A 14,024-nucleotide genomic window follows, 5' to 3' on the forward strand; every position below is an offset into this window, starting at 1 on the left:
AAAATGAGAGAGGAAGGAGCAGGTACCAGAGGAGCCACCGAGAAAAACTCGCAACTGCTGGCTCTTGAGAACCAGGGGAAGTGTTTATGCAGCCATCAGATTTTTAAATTAATTCTTGGAAAAAAACAATTGATTTCAACATGATCATTGTATGGGTCTACCATGTTTTGTGTTGTTAACATGTACAGCTCTGGGAATTTAGTAGTGTAATTACAAAACACCTAACTGAAATAGAAGAAGGATGTAAAACTAAAACTAAGAACATGTTTCCTTAAGTCTGAACCCTCAGAACCCTTCTGTGCATAAAGAAACAGGCTCCTGAGTAGACATCTACCCTACTGGCCAAATCAATCTCCTATACCTTCCCCCACCCTCCCGCATCAGGCCCGCAGGTAGCCTGGCATCACCTCCATCTGGGCTCCCCCTGCCTCTCATGCTCCCCCTCCAGGCCCTGCCCCAGCAACCTGGGTCCCACAAGGCCCCTGGGTAGCCAGGACTCCTACGTTTCATTCATGTGTCCTTCCTGGAACATCCTCCTGTCTTCCTGGTGGAGTCCTCACCTCTGACAGAGGATGGTTCACATTTCACCTTCTCTAAGACCCCTCTGGGCACGTTGATCCCCCTTCTCCTTGCTGTCCTACTGCCCACTTCAGTTGCACATTAACTTTTTAGTTAATTGAGGTTATAAATAAATAGAAAGTCTCATGACCTTTGTTTCACTTCTGGTGGAAATGAAAAGCAGGGCACAATTAAACCAAAGACAACATCATAACTGTTTTTTTAGAAATAAAAATATATTTATAGAATAATTATAGAGCAAGGGAGAATAGTAAAGAAGATTAGTCCAGCTCTTTTACACATAAAGAAACTGAGACCCCGAGAAAAGAAGTGACCTGCTCAAGGCTACCCAGTATGTTAGTTGTAGAAATAGTCTTGGAGCTGTAGCCTACTGACTCCCTGTATTTTTATAATATACTCGTTTCATTTGGGTTTTATTTCATAGCTAGCAGATAGGATTTTATACAGTCACCGACAAGGGTCCAAAGTATCGCGATAAAGGGGGAAGAGCATCACATCAGCGCGAGTCGGAGCACCTATTTCCATTCGAACTCCAAAGCCTTAGGTCTGTAGCAAGTCACTTCACGGCTCAGGGTCTCCATGTTTCATCAGTAAATTGAGGGAATGAGCTGGATGGCCTTTAAGGTCACATCTGCTCCTAGAATTTTATGAACCTACTGTAGCTGCCCAGCCCCCGCACAGAACTTACCAGTACGGGAGAGCCTGCCTCTCGGCTCCCTCCTCCATGCTGTTTCCTACCGCCTGAGACACACTTTCCATTCCTGTTTCTCTTACGTCTTTTTTCAAGACTCTACTCAGACTTCACTCACTAAATATTTCCAGTGTCTTCTCCCACCCTGGGCTAAATTAGATGTTCCTCCAGTTGATGTAAAATCTTGTGTAAATATCACTATTACCATCTCTATTGCACTGTTGTTTTTTTCTTGTCTTAGGTTTTTACAAAAGGCTGGGGATACATCTGGTTTGTTTTTCTATCCTAAGTACATATAATTATGCCTGGCTCATAGCAGGAAGTCAATAAATATTTAGTGAATTCATATGATTATTTTTAGACAGGGAAACAAGACCAGAGCTGTGGTACTGATTCTGGCTGAATGTGATTTGGTTTACTGCAGGGTGGGACTGGAACTGAAAATTTGAGGATGACAAAATATGAGAGATGTGGAAAACAGAGGTCTAACTTGGGGATTGGCAAACTTTTCCTGTAAAGGGCCAGATAGTAAATATTGCAGGATTTGCAGGCCATACCATGTTGTCAAGATTATCCAGCTCTGCTGTTGCAGCGCGAAACCAGCCATAGACACCAGGTAAACAAATAGACATAGCTCTGTTCCAATAAAACTTGATTTATGGCCATTGGCCTTTGAATTTCTATATTTTCCTATGTGATAAAATATTCTTTTAATATTTTTAATTAGTTAAAATATAAAAATTATCCTTAGTTTGCTCTGCAGATCAATGCTTTCCTCACACATCAAGGTTTGTCTCTCTCTCTTTCTTCCTCCCTTCCCCTCTCTCCAAAAATAAATATATAAAATCTTTTTTGAAGTTATTCTTTGTTAGTTGTTAAAAACACAAGGAGTATGTTGGTTGGATAAATGTGTTATAGTAAAGTAAATTCATGAAATTGATAACTGTACTGTAGTTATTCTAAAGAAATCTGTATTTAGGAGCAAGGAGCCCTGAGGGATAAAAATGTAAATCACAAATGGGCATTGGGGCTGCTTGCAGGCTGTATTTGCTGACTCCTGAGGGAGAAACTGAAACAGGTGGTGGAACTGGGGAGCTGCAAGGAGCAAGCTTTTTTAGTTGTAGAACTGATGTGTTAAAAAGAAAGGAAGAAAGAAAGAGAAAGAAAAGAAGAAACCAGATGAGGCTAGAAGGAGAAATAATGTGCAGGGCTCTCTAGGCCTTTGGGAGAACTCTGGCTTTGGGGAAGTTTGGGGACGAGGCATTAGAGGGTTTGAGCAGAGAAATGCCATGATATGACTTATGTTTTAAAACCATGAAGTCCAAAGTTAGCTTGGTTTTGTAATAGGAAGCAGTTGTGCTTGAGTAGGTGAATTCGTAAATAAAACACCTAGAGAAACTTCCCTTTGATACTTAATTTTTCTCCAAACTGTGTGCTCAATTAGTCACAACTTAGCCAAATCACAGAAGAATACACCTTTCGACACTGTCTTTGTGGATCTCCATCTGGATGAAGTTGATTTCTGTCCATGTCTCAAAGGTTTTTCTCCATTGAATCCAGTGCAGGACAGAGATCCCTTTGGAGTCCATCTAGGTCCTGGCTGGCACCAACAGCCTCTGAAGCTGGAATACTTCCGCTGAAAAAACTCTGTCTCCTCTGGGACTAGTTTTTGTAATTCAGCAATGGAAGTATTTTTATCATAAGTTCTACAGAGGCAAGAATTATGGCCTATATTTCTGTTTTAGCCTCCACTTCCCGGAGTAGGTATTTGCCACCCTCTCAGAGGTATGGCAGCATAAATAACCTTAATGGCTCAATGGAATTGCCTTGTGCGTCTTCTCACCCTCTTGACACCTCTGTCTATGTGGAGTAATTGAGGATTAAATCATGTTGAAGGCACTTAGCACCCTGCCTGGCACCTGGCAGGTGCTGAATGCTGAGCCCCAGGGCTGACATTAGGAGCTTGATCAGGCTGGAAGGAAGGAAGCCCTTTGTTTCTCGCGATTGTAATCACCCGCGGCTCCTCTGTCCCACAGCTCCTGCTTTTCATTTCTGGGCCAGGCTTTGTGCCCATTCTTTTCTCCAGAGTTTCCTGCTTCTTTGTGAAGAAGCATATAGCTCTGTCCCAGTAGGCCACATGTGGAGCAGCTGCAGTTTGTCTCAGAAGAGACTCTCCCTGAAAAAGGGTCTTGTGAGGTGATTGTGGGTGCCCCATCCCCTCCCACAGGAATGAAAACCTGGGCCCCCAAAACATTTCTCTTTCTGGAGGCCAGCATCCCTAGATTCTCTCAGCTAGGCTCTTGCTTTGGCCCATGAAGTCACATATAAAATTCTAGTATCAGAGCTCTTACCAACAAAATGTCCATGCAACAAATTGATCATTTCTTTTAGTTTTTTTTTAATCAATAAAATGGGAACAACAACATCTAGTCTCTCTGTGCAGAATGAGTTCACACCTGGCTCGGGGTGAGCTTCCACTCATTGCTGATTCCTCATCAGCTGTTCCTCAAAGATAAGAGGAAAAGAGCTGGGGTTTATACCTTCAGACAGGGAAATGGCGATCCTCCCTTTATGTACCAGAGAGAGTCCTTAAAAGATTGTGCATAAGTTGTTTACCTGTCTTTTCTGAACAAAAATTAGATGGAACCAAAACAAAACGTTTTCTCACTTTAAATCTGTGGGAGGAGTTGCCTTGGGACTGATGAAATCTAGAGTGGTCCCATCCCGCCATCTAGTGGACAGCCAGAGAAAAACCAAATTTAGCGCAAAAGAAGTGATTGCCATGATTTTGTTTTCAAAGTCTGTAATTCATGGAAAATGTATTTTGTAATCCGGATAACTTAAATTTAAATCCTCTGCTCACTAGACAAAAGATTTTATCCTATTAGCTAAGACAAAAAGACAATACTAGTATTTAAATACTAAGCCACAAAGTTAAATTTCCTAAACCATATCCTGACAAAGAAGGTCTGCTGAAGGCAGGGAGAATGGTCCCAGGTCTCATGAGCGTGAATTTTCATGGCCAACCATTCCCATTCATCTGGTCCTTTTCCACCAACATGCTTTGTGTTTATTCTGTCATGTGGACAAGGAATTTCCCACAGACCAGGGCCGTGCCTTCCCAACAGTCTGCTGAACACTGCCTGGGACCAGAGTCATTCCGTTCATTTTCCAAGAATGCAACCGTCCTCTGTAACCTCGCTGAATACTTGGCCAGGGCCTGTGTCCTTGGCTGCCTTTGCATGGGTGGGGGGATTTGAGGGCATGTTTGAGTGGGTGTTTTTCCTCTCCTTTTATTATTAAGGCTGTTCATGACAAACATAACCTGCTTCCTCCCCTAGGAGTTTATGAGGACTTCCTTCCCTGTCTAGATTAAAAACAACAGCAGCCTAATCTCCTGAAGTACCCAGTGTTGTTCTGAGACCCTTTAATGTCGTTATAATTACTATAATTGCAGAACGTGCTTATTTTGAGGTACCAGGCACTCTAATTAAATATATTTTTGCTAATCCTCACACCAACCCTACAAAGTAGAAATTATTATCCCCATTTTAGAGGCAAGGAAACGGATGCTCAGAGAAGTGAAGCGGCTCACCCCAGATCACACAGCTAGTGAGTGAGTGGCAAAGGCGGGGCTCCACGCAGGTCTGACTGACTCCGAAGCCTCTGCAGTGGGTTTCTCGTCTGTTCACCCACGTGCCTGTGACCTGCCAGAACCTGGGCCTGAGATTCTGGGGCCCCTCAGTGCTGCCACCTCCATAGGACCAAAGACATTACCTAAGACTCTTAGTGCCACAGAGCCCATAGCCAGTGAATCCAGGAGGAGGGTGTTAAATGGGAACGTGACAAAGGTACAGCCAAAGGCAGCTCGTGAGCTGCACGTTCACCTTCTGCAGAACAGGGGCTTCGACTGAAGGACGTTCTCTAAGGTTTGCCTCCCAGAATTCCGGGTTCTTCCAGGAGCCAGGGGGGTTACCAGGTGAATAGGGCATTGTCTCTGCCGCCAGGAGCCCAGGGCTCACGGGGAGGCACCCGAGGCCACACGCAGAGCAGCTGCAGTTTGTCTCAGAAGAGACTCTCCCTGAAGAAGGGTCTTGTGAGGTGATTGTGGGTGCCCCACCCCCTCCCACAGCCCCTTTCCTCCTCTACCTCCTAGAGCAGGACAGAATGGAATGTAACACAACAGAACAGAATAAAATAATGGAATAGAATAGAATAGAACAGAAAAATAGAACGGAATAGAAATAGAATAATGCCACATACTGTGAGAGTATTATTAGTCCATAAACTTGTGTTATAAGTGTATTCACGTGTGTGTACTGCGTTGCGATGTGAAATTTGCATCTTCCTCTGGTTGCTCTCTAAGCTGTATAGAAAACTGCTATAGACTAAACCAGCCATGCTGTGAGGCCCTAGTTGTCCTCCACCCTCACTTGTGGCGCCATCAGCCAGGGAAGCCATGTGAGGTGACAGTCCCCAGCAGGTAGGCACCGTCTGAGTCCTGGCAGTGCTGGGAGGATCCGTCCTCTCTCCAGGCTCAGGCAAATCCTCCAAAAGCCCGGAGGCAGGGATGTCCCAGATGACCCTGAAATAATGCGTCCACCCACCAAAGGTGAGTCCCTCCGTGCCCACCCTGTGCCAGGCTGCACCCCCCTCTCCTCCTGCAGGGAGGGAAGGAAGCAGCCTCCAGCCCAGGACATCATCTTACCCCAGGCACCACTTACCCTGCAGAGCAGCTGGAACTTCTCAGGCCCTCCATTCCCGAGTTGCCTCCGGCCCTGCCCACCCCAGGCTATGGGTGTTCTTGGTCAACTGAGGCCAAAGCCGGAGCTGGGCCCACCCCCCAGCCTCCCAGCCGGTGGCTCTGAGGCCCCAACAGTGGCATTTCCTGGGCAACTGAGGCTTCAGATCCAGCCCTTGCGTTCACACAGGGAAGGGGGTGGTCAAGGGCATGGCTGCTCCTATACTTTGTTTATTTTAAGCCTAGCATACTTTATTTGTGTGTTTGCTTGCTTGTTTGTTTGTTTTAGAGAGAGGGGAAGAGTGGGAAAAAGAGAAGGAGAGAAACATCTACCGGTTGCCTCTTGTTTGTGCCCTGACCAGGGACCGAATCTGCCACCGAGGCATGTGCCCTGACCGGGAATCAGATGGATGACCTTCTGCTTTGCAAGATGACACCCACCCCACTGAGCTACACTGGCCAAGGCTCCCCAACAGCTTTTCAGCAGGACCACCATTCCTCGTCCTCGCTGTCTGCTCCTGGCACAGGGGTCAGGGGTTGTATGTTCACCCTAGAGAGGCATCCCTGGGGGCCACTGCAGATGCCCCCAAGTCACATATGGAGGAGGCCCGTACGAGGCTCCTCCCTGAGCCCATTTCTCCTGTACCTCTCCACCCCTCACTCGTCCCCTGTATATTAGTAATCTCTTGCCATGTAACCAATTCCCCAAACTTAATAGCTTAAAACAACAAACACTTATCATCTCATGGTTTCTGAGGGGCAGCTCAGCCAGGCGGTCCAGTAAAGCTGACGGCTGGGCTAAGGCCATCTGAAAGCGTGAGCACTGGAGAGCCCTGGTTCGGCAGAGTGTTGGCATGAAGCCTCAGCCCTTTGCCAGGTGGGCTTTCTACAGCGACACTTGCATTTCCTAGCAGCATGGCAGTCAGCTTTCCTCAGAGCAAGTAATCCAAGAGAAAGGAAGGGGGCGCAATGCTTTTTACAGCCTAGTCTCAGAAGTGACATACTCATTTCTGTCATATTCTATTCATTACACATGAGTCACTAAGTCTAGTGCTGCCTAAGGAGAGGGGAATTAGCCTCTACCTTTTAAAGGGAAGAACATGAAGACTTTGTGTACGTATTTTAGAACCACCACACCTCACAGTCTAGGATTTGGAATCGGATCCAGGAAAAGAGTAGTTGGTAACATAGTTTTTTATATTGATTTCTGATTATTCATTGTTAGTTTAGAGAAATATAATCCATTTTCTTATATATTAATGTTTCCTACAACAATACTAAATTCTCTTATGGATTCTGAAAATTTTGTTGTTTTTCTTTTCTATTTTTGATATATCCCATGAAATTACATAAATAATCATGTCATCTGCAAATAAAAATTATTTTAATTTTTACTTTCCAATCATGATTTATTTATTTATTTATTTCCAAGACAATTCATTTGGGGGGAGATTAGGTTTTTAAAAAATGGTGCTGAGATATCCACAGGCAAAAAAAAAAAAAAAAAAAAAAAAAAAAAAAAAAAGGATGGATTTGGACTTGCATATCACATTGTACACAAAAATAACTCAAAATGGACCCCAGACCTAAACATGAGAACAAAGACAGATGTCTTTGCTAATCATATGTCTGATAAAGAATTCATAACCAGAATATATAGAAAATTCTTAAAACTCAATCAGAAAGACAAATAGCTTGATGTAAAAATGGGCAAAGGATTTAAAGAGACATTTCCTCAAAACAGATATATGAATGGCCGGTCAGCATATAAAAATATGCTCATCACCAGTCATTAGGAAAATGCAAATCAAAACCACAATGAAATACTACTCTACACCCCCTAGAATGGATAGAATTTAAAAAGAGACAATAGCAAGTGTTGTCAAGGCTGTGGAAAAATTAAAAATCCTTGTACTTTGCTATAAGGAATGTAAAATGGTACAGTCACTTTGGAAAACAGTTTGGCAGTTTCTCAGCCTATTAAGCATAGAATTACCAAATGACCTAGTAATTGTATTTCTAAGTGTATACCCAAGAGAAATGAAATGTTGGTCCATATGGCAACTTGTACGTAAATATTTATAACAGTTTTGTTCATAATAACTTGAAGACTGAAACAGCCCAAGTGTTTCCATCAAAGAAAAATGGATAAATGTGATATATCTAAATAATGGAGTATTATTTGCCCATAAACAGGAATGAAACATTGATATATATTACAGCACACATGAAAGTTGGAAACATGCTAAGTTGCGAAAACCAGTCAGAAGACCACATAGTACATGATTCCATTTATAGGGTATGTCAAGGGCAGGGAAACATACAGAGGCAGAAAGTAGGATAGTGGTCACCTGGGGCTGGGGGCGTAAGTGGGAGTGACTGCAAAGGGGCAGGCAGTTTCTTTTGGGGGGAGGGGTAAGAAAAGTGTCCTGTAATTAGACATTTTTATTATACATATATATGAATTTATATGAATAGAATTATAACCCCCCGCATTCAACTGACGTACACATAGTACGAAGGGGTGCCAACCACCACAGCTGGAGGGAACTTCAACAAAAGTGTTTCAACACCTGGGTTTTCAGATTTCTTTTTCCTTTTAATGATGTTTTTCTGCAGTTAGATTTTGGTGATGTTTGCACAGCTCTGTAACTAAAACCCATTGACGTAAGTCAGATGAATTTTATATCATATAAATAATATCCCAAGCTGTTTTTTTTTAAAGGAATGAATGTATTGATACAACAAGAATAATAAATCTCAAGATAATTTCTGAGTGGAAAAAGCCAGAGGAAAAGAAGAGTACTGTTGTATAATCCCATTTATAGAAAGTTCTAGAAAATGCAAACTGCTCTATACTAACAGAAAGTGAATAATTGGTTGCCTGTACAGGAGTGGTGGAGGGGTGGGGATGGGTGGGAGGGAGGGACTCCCATGGGGCAGGAGAAACTTTGAAGGCAAGTGGTTTCATTATCTTGTTTGTGATTGTTTCACAGATACATACATACGACAAAACATCAAATAGTACACTTTAAATATGTGCAGTTTTTTTGTAGGTCACTTAGACCTCATTGAGGCTGCCCTAAGAAATGATAATAATGCTATAATTGAAACAAAACGTTACCATGAACAGAAAAGCAAGGAACTAGCACATTGGGACATAAATTTTATATCTTTGAAACAAATATTCATTACAAGAGGAATAGCAACAATTCCATATTTCCTTGCAAAGCAACAAACAAGTTTTGTAGGACACCTAAGTAAATGATGCTATGTTATGCTTCCTTACTGAGAAGATGTGCTTAATAAAGAATTGCCTATATTATGTCAAAGAATCTAAGTGGTGGGCAGGGTAAATGGCAGAATCTCTAAAGGCAGAGAAAAGGAATTTCAAAGCAGAGAAAAGCTGCTGTGACCTGTTCATGCAGGGTGAAATTCTATCACTGAGGCATTGTACCAGCTTTCCTTTGTTAGAGTCACCTAAAACAAAGATGCATCTTGCAATCAACAGTGTCCTAGAGTGAACGAGCTCTGTGTGGAGCAGGCCACGTGTGCTCTAAGAACTCATGCTGAGAGAGGAGGCCCCGCAGGGACCTGGGAGGGCAGGACAGAGCCATGGGGCTGGCAGCTCAGGTCAGATATGTCTTTTTAGGAGAACAAACCCTCTGGGAGTCAGTGGCTCAGCCCTATCACCAGGATGTAATTAAGAAACTTGTCATCTTTTGTCCCCATATGGACACCGTTGAAAGTACAGTCCTACCTCCCACATGAGAGCCTGTTAGGGCTGGAAGTCACCTTATAGGTCACCTCCAACATCTTGTTGTTTTTTTGGCAAAGGTGTCTGTCCTCACATAAATCACATAGTGATGCATATTTCTAGATTTTTTTCAGGGTGACTCTGGAATGGTGACTGGTATGATCTAAAATCATTGAATCATGGAATCATGGAATCATGGAGTTAAATGGGTCCCATGTCATCCCTGCATTCAGTGTGTACCTTTCTTCGCAAGCAGCAGTGGGCATGGCAGAAACAGCATCAGTTGTTTCTGCATGTGTCCAGCAGACCCGTGCCCAGCCCTGACACAGAAGTTACTCGGCCTCTCTGACCCTCGGTTTTCTCATCCATTAAACATCAGTGGACTTCACGGAGCTGGTGCAAGGATTAAACAACATAGTGTGTGTCAGAGGCTGCCGACGCCAAGGCCTCCGGGGCCAGGCAGGTCTGGCAAACTGAGGAGAACGGTCCCTTTCTAAAGAGGACATTTCCTATTTTGTTCCAGCCAGTTGGATACAACTGGATACATGATTGATAATGGTGGTGGCAATTTCTGGGGTGGTAGCTTCTCAGGGCCGCCCTCATACATTATTCTTGGCAGGCGGTGACAGCAGCAACCTTCTTGTTCACGGTGTGCCCGGCTGTGCAGAAACAGGGGCTGCAGGTACGAAGACCAGCAAGGAAATAACCCCCAGCCCCGTGGGCTTTGGGCGTTGGTCTAGTGAGGACATTTTTAGCAGACCACTGCATGGGGCATCGACAGCCTGCCAGCCCGCGAGCTGGGCGTGCCCCGTGTGTGGTCCCATTTCACCCTCACGGCCGCTCTGTCGGGCAGAGACTGTGCTTGCCCTTCCCCGGAGTCAGGAGGGCGGAGCCACTCTGCCGCAGCCGCAGCCGAATCCACCCGCTGCGTCCCCCTCCTGGTTCTACCGCGGTTCCAACCTTCCTCCCAGGAAGATGTCTTTAAAACCAGCGGGAAATAACACTTTTAACATCTAATTTCTACTTCGCATCTCAATGGCCACATATTTTATGTGCCACATACATACACTTTTTAAAATGGTTTGTTCGTTGGTGCTTAACCACTAAGGATTTTAATTAGTTTGTTTTTTAAAGTGCAGAATCTCAGTTCAAGTTTTTCTCTAACGTCACCGAGGCCTCCTGGGGGTCACCGATTTTCAAAGTTCTGGCTTTCGTCCCCCTGGCACCACCCCACCAACATCCGCGCCGATGGCCCTGTAACCGCCAGAAGGCCCTTGTATCGGAATGCGGTCAACTCCACTTCCACTGGGAAGAATCGCTAGATCTTCCTTTAAGAGACTTTCCCCAAAGTGCCCTCCACTCCCGGGACTAGGCCGCAGGGAGAGCCAGCCCAGCCCGCCATCATGTGAGTATACAGGGCAGGATCAGAAAGACCATGGATGTAGAGAAAGAGCTCAGTGTCTGGTGGCAGCACAAAAGCCTTGGGTTCTGCAGGTTCTAGACAGTCACTGCAGCAGACTTGCATTTGTAAGCCACAAACCTGGGTGTGTAACATTTATGAATCTTTAGCATTTCTGAACTTGTCTTGTGCCCTCCCACCTCACTCTGCTTACACTCAAAGTGATCACAGTGGCCTTGAGAGCCTTGCGTGCCTCTGAACTCATTCCAGCCACCGAGACCTCTTTGCTGTCCTTGAATACACTGAGCCACCCGCCTCAAGGCCTTTGCGTTGGCTATTCACAGGCCACACACTTTCTCTTCACTCAAGTTTCAGATTAACTGTCTCATCAAAAAGGACCTCTCTGCTCACCCTATTTAAAGTAGCATGTGTGCCCTTTATCTTGTTTTACTGCTTTTCTGGCATTGATCACTACTTGACATTAAATAATGCACTTGTTTGGTCGTCGCCTGTCTCTCCCTACTGGAAGGCTAGCTCATGAGAGCAGGGACTTTGTTTTGGTGGTGGCTATGAAGTCCTGGTACCTAGAATTATGCCTAGCACATAGTAGATGCTCAATAGGTTGCATTGTTTCACAAACCCTGCTACTTTCTTCGTTAATATCTATGCCTCAGCTAGAACAAAATCAAATATATCATTTTCTCCTCAGGGTTTTTACAGTGACCATCTCTGGGAATGCAACCAAGAAGAACTTTGATAATTAAAAACCCTAACATTTCTACTTAGACTATTTTTTGTCACTTTCTGAGACTCTTTGACTATTTCTGGCTCTGACCCATGTTTCTAGGAAATTGCTCAATAGGATCATCTGCTCCTATTGCTATATTTTTATTGTGAAAGAACAGTATTTCACCCACAAAAATTCAGTCTATTTAAGGTCAGACTCATAGGCTTCTTTGTGCCATCAAATTTTACCAGTGGGTTTCTGCTGTGTTAAACCAGGGGTTTACCAGTCTCCTCTCCCCATCGCCCCTGCCCTGTCTTTGCCCAGGTCTGCAGCCTCCAAACTTGTGTTCTTCAGATGTAGGCGGTGATTTGTGAGCCATTGGTGGGTGATAAAGTTAATACAGTGAGTTATGGCCATCATTTTAAGAAAAAATACCAAAAAAAGGAAAAATACAATAAAACAGAAAACATCGATAATGGTTTTATTTTGAAACAGTGAGATGTAGTCTGAAATGTTTGAAAGCACCACTCTGGCCTACATAAATTCAAAAAAGTTTTAGTATCATTTTTCTCTTTAGCTATCTTCAGAATATTCTAGAATGGGGAGGTTGTTGGCATTCCTGGTGTCAGAGTGGGCTTCTGTTGGGTTGTAGAAAATTGTCAGTCTCCTTTAAGATACCCCAGAGGCAGTGGGCACACCTGTTTCTTTAATAGTATCTGTCCATGGGACACTGAGAATTGCAAAACACTCTCTCCAAACCCCTGCACTAAGAGACTGGACCAACCCAAGCATGGCAGCCTGAGACTGCATCCTTAGAATGCTCAGCCCCCCGGGTTTGTCTGAAAAAGCTGTCAAAAGAATTTACCATTTTTTATGACCTCGACCTAATGATAGGCCCCTGACTCCATTTCTTATAGGATTTATTAAGCAGGTCTTAGAATTGTAAAACCTACCTCTTTCCCTTTGAGCCATGTGTATACGACGTCTGTCCAGAAAGTATCTATGACATGTACTATGACAAATAGAGACATTTACTGAAGAAGATACAAAATACAAGAAATATTGTACATAGGACAATGACGTCTCAGTCCCCTTCCAAGTAGGCACCTTGGGACCTCACACAGTTCTTCCAGCACCTTTTCCACTGCTCAAAATACCCTGTGAAATCCTTTGTTGGAAATGTCATCAGCTGCCCCTCATATTTTCCTGAATCTCATTGACAGTCTGAAATCTCTTCCCATTCAAAGGTGATTTTAGTTTTGGGAAAAGGCAGAAGTAACAGGGCACCAAATCTTGGCTATAGGGCAGCTGAGTTCAACATTCTCAGGTGTTCTGCTTGTTGCAGGCCTTCCAGAATATGGATCACTTTCAACAGATTCTCGGCCATCTTTGAAGCATTTGTGCCACAGTTTTATTTCTGCTGCACTCATTGCATGGTCCCTGGAAGCCTTCTGAATCACCTGAATAGTTTCCACAGAGGAATGTTCAAGCTTAACACAAAATTTGAGGCAGATTCGTTGCTCTACCTACTCGTTTTGAATGCAACAGTCACACAGTACATATGCTCCCTCAATGGTGTCTACCGCCCCCATTGATTAGTACAGCGAAGTCATCATTGTTCACGCATGTGCCTTTCAGCCCACTCTCCTTGGCTGCCAGGTTATGTCAATGTCATGCAAACCATTCTCATTATATTAACAATGGCTGCACTTTTTCTGGACAGACCTCATATGTCTCTCTTGCAGCCCAGGAGACTCTTACTCAAGAACTTGAAAGTCATTCCTTTGAAATGTAATCATCAGGAAGGATAGGGCTTCTATCACCCAATCTCTGTGAGAAGACAGAATCCTAACTTCATGATTGACAGCTAGCAAACACAGCTGGCCTAATCCCATTTACTGACCAACCCTTTGTCATATTTCACTTCCCTGACTTTTCTTGCTCCTGCTTGCTCCCTTTCCTAATCTTTCATTCTTCCTTTAAGAACCCAGTCAGCTCTGCACAAATCAGAATGGGGCTCAACTTTCCCCTGCTGTCAGTTGTTACAGAATAAAATCTATTTTTACCAGTTTAGTGTCCAGCTTCCTTTATCTTTAACAGCACGTGCGCATGTGCGCGCGCACACACACA

This window comes from Pteronotus mesoamericanus, unplaced genomic scaffold (assembly GCF_021234165.1).
Source record: "Pteronotus mesoamericanus isolate MK-2021 breed Mesoamerican mustached bat unplaced genomic scaffold, CSHL_Meso_final contig_116, whole genome shotgun sequence".
Lineage (NCBI taxonomy): Eukaryota > Metazoa > Chordata > Mammalia > Chiroptera > Mormoopidae > Pteronotus > Pteronotus mesoamericanus.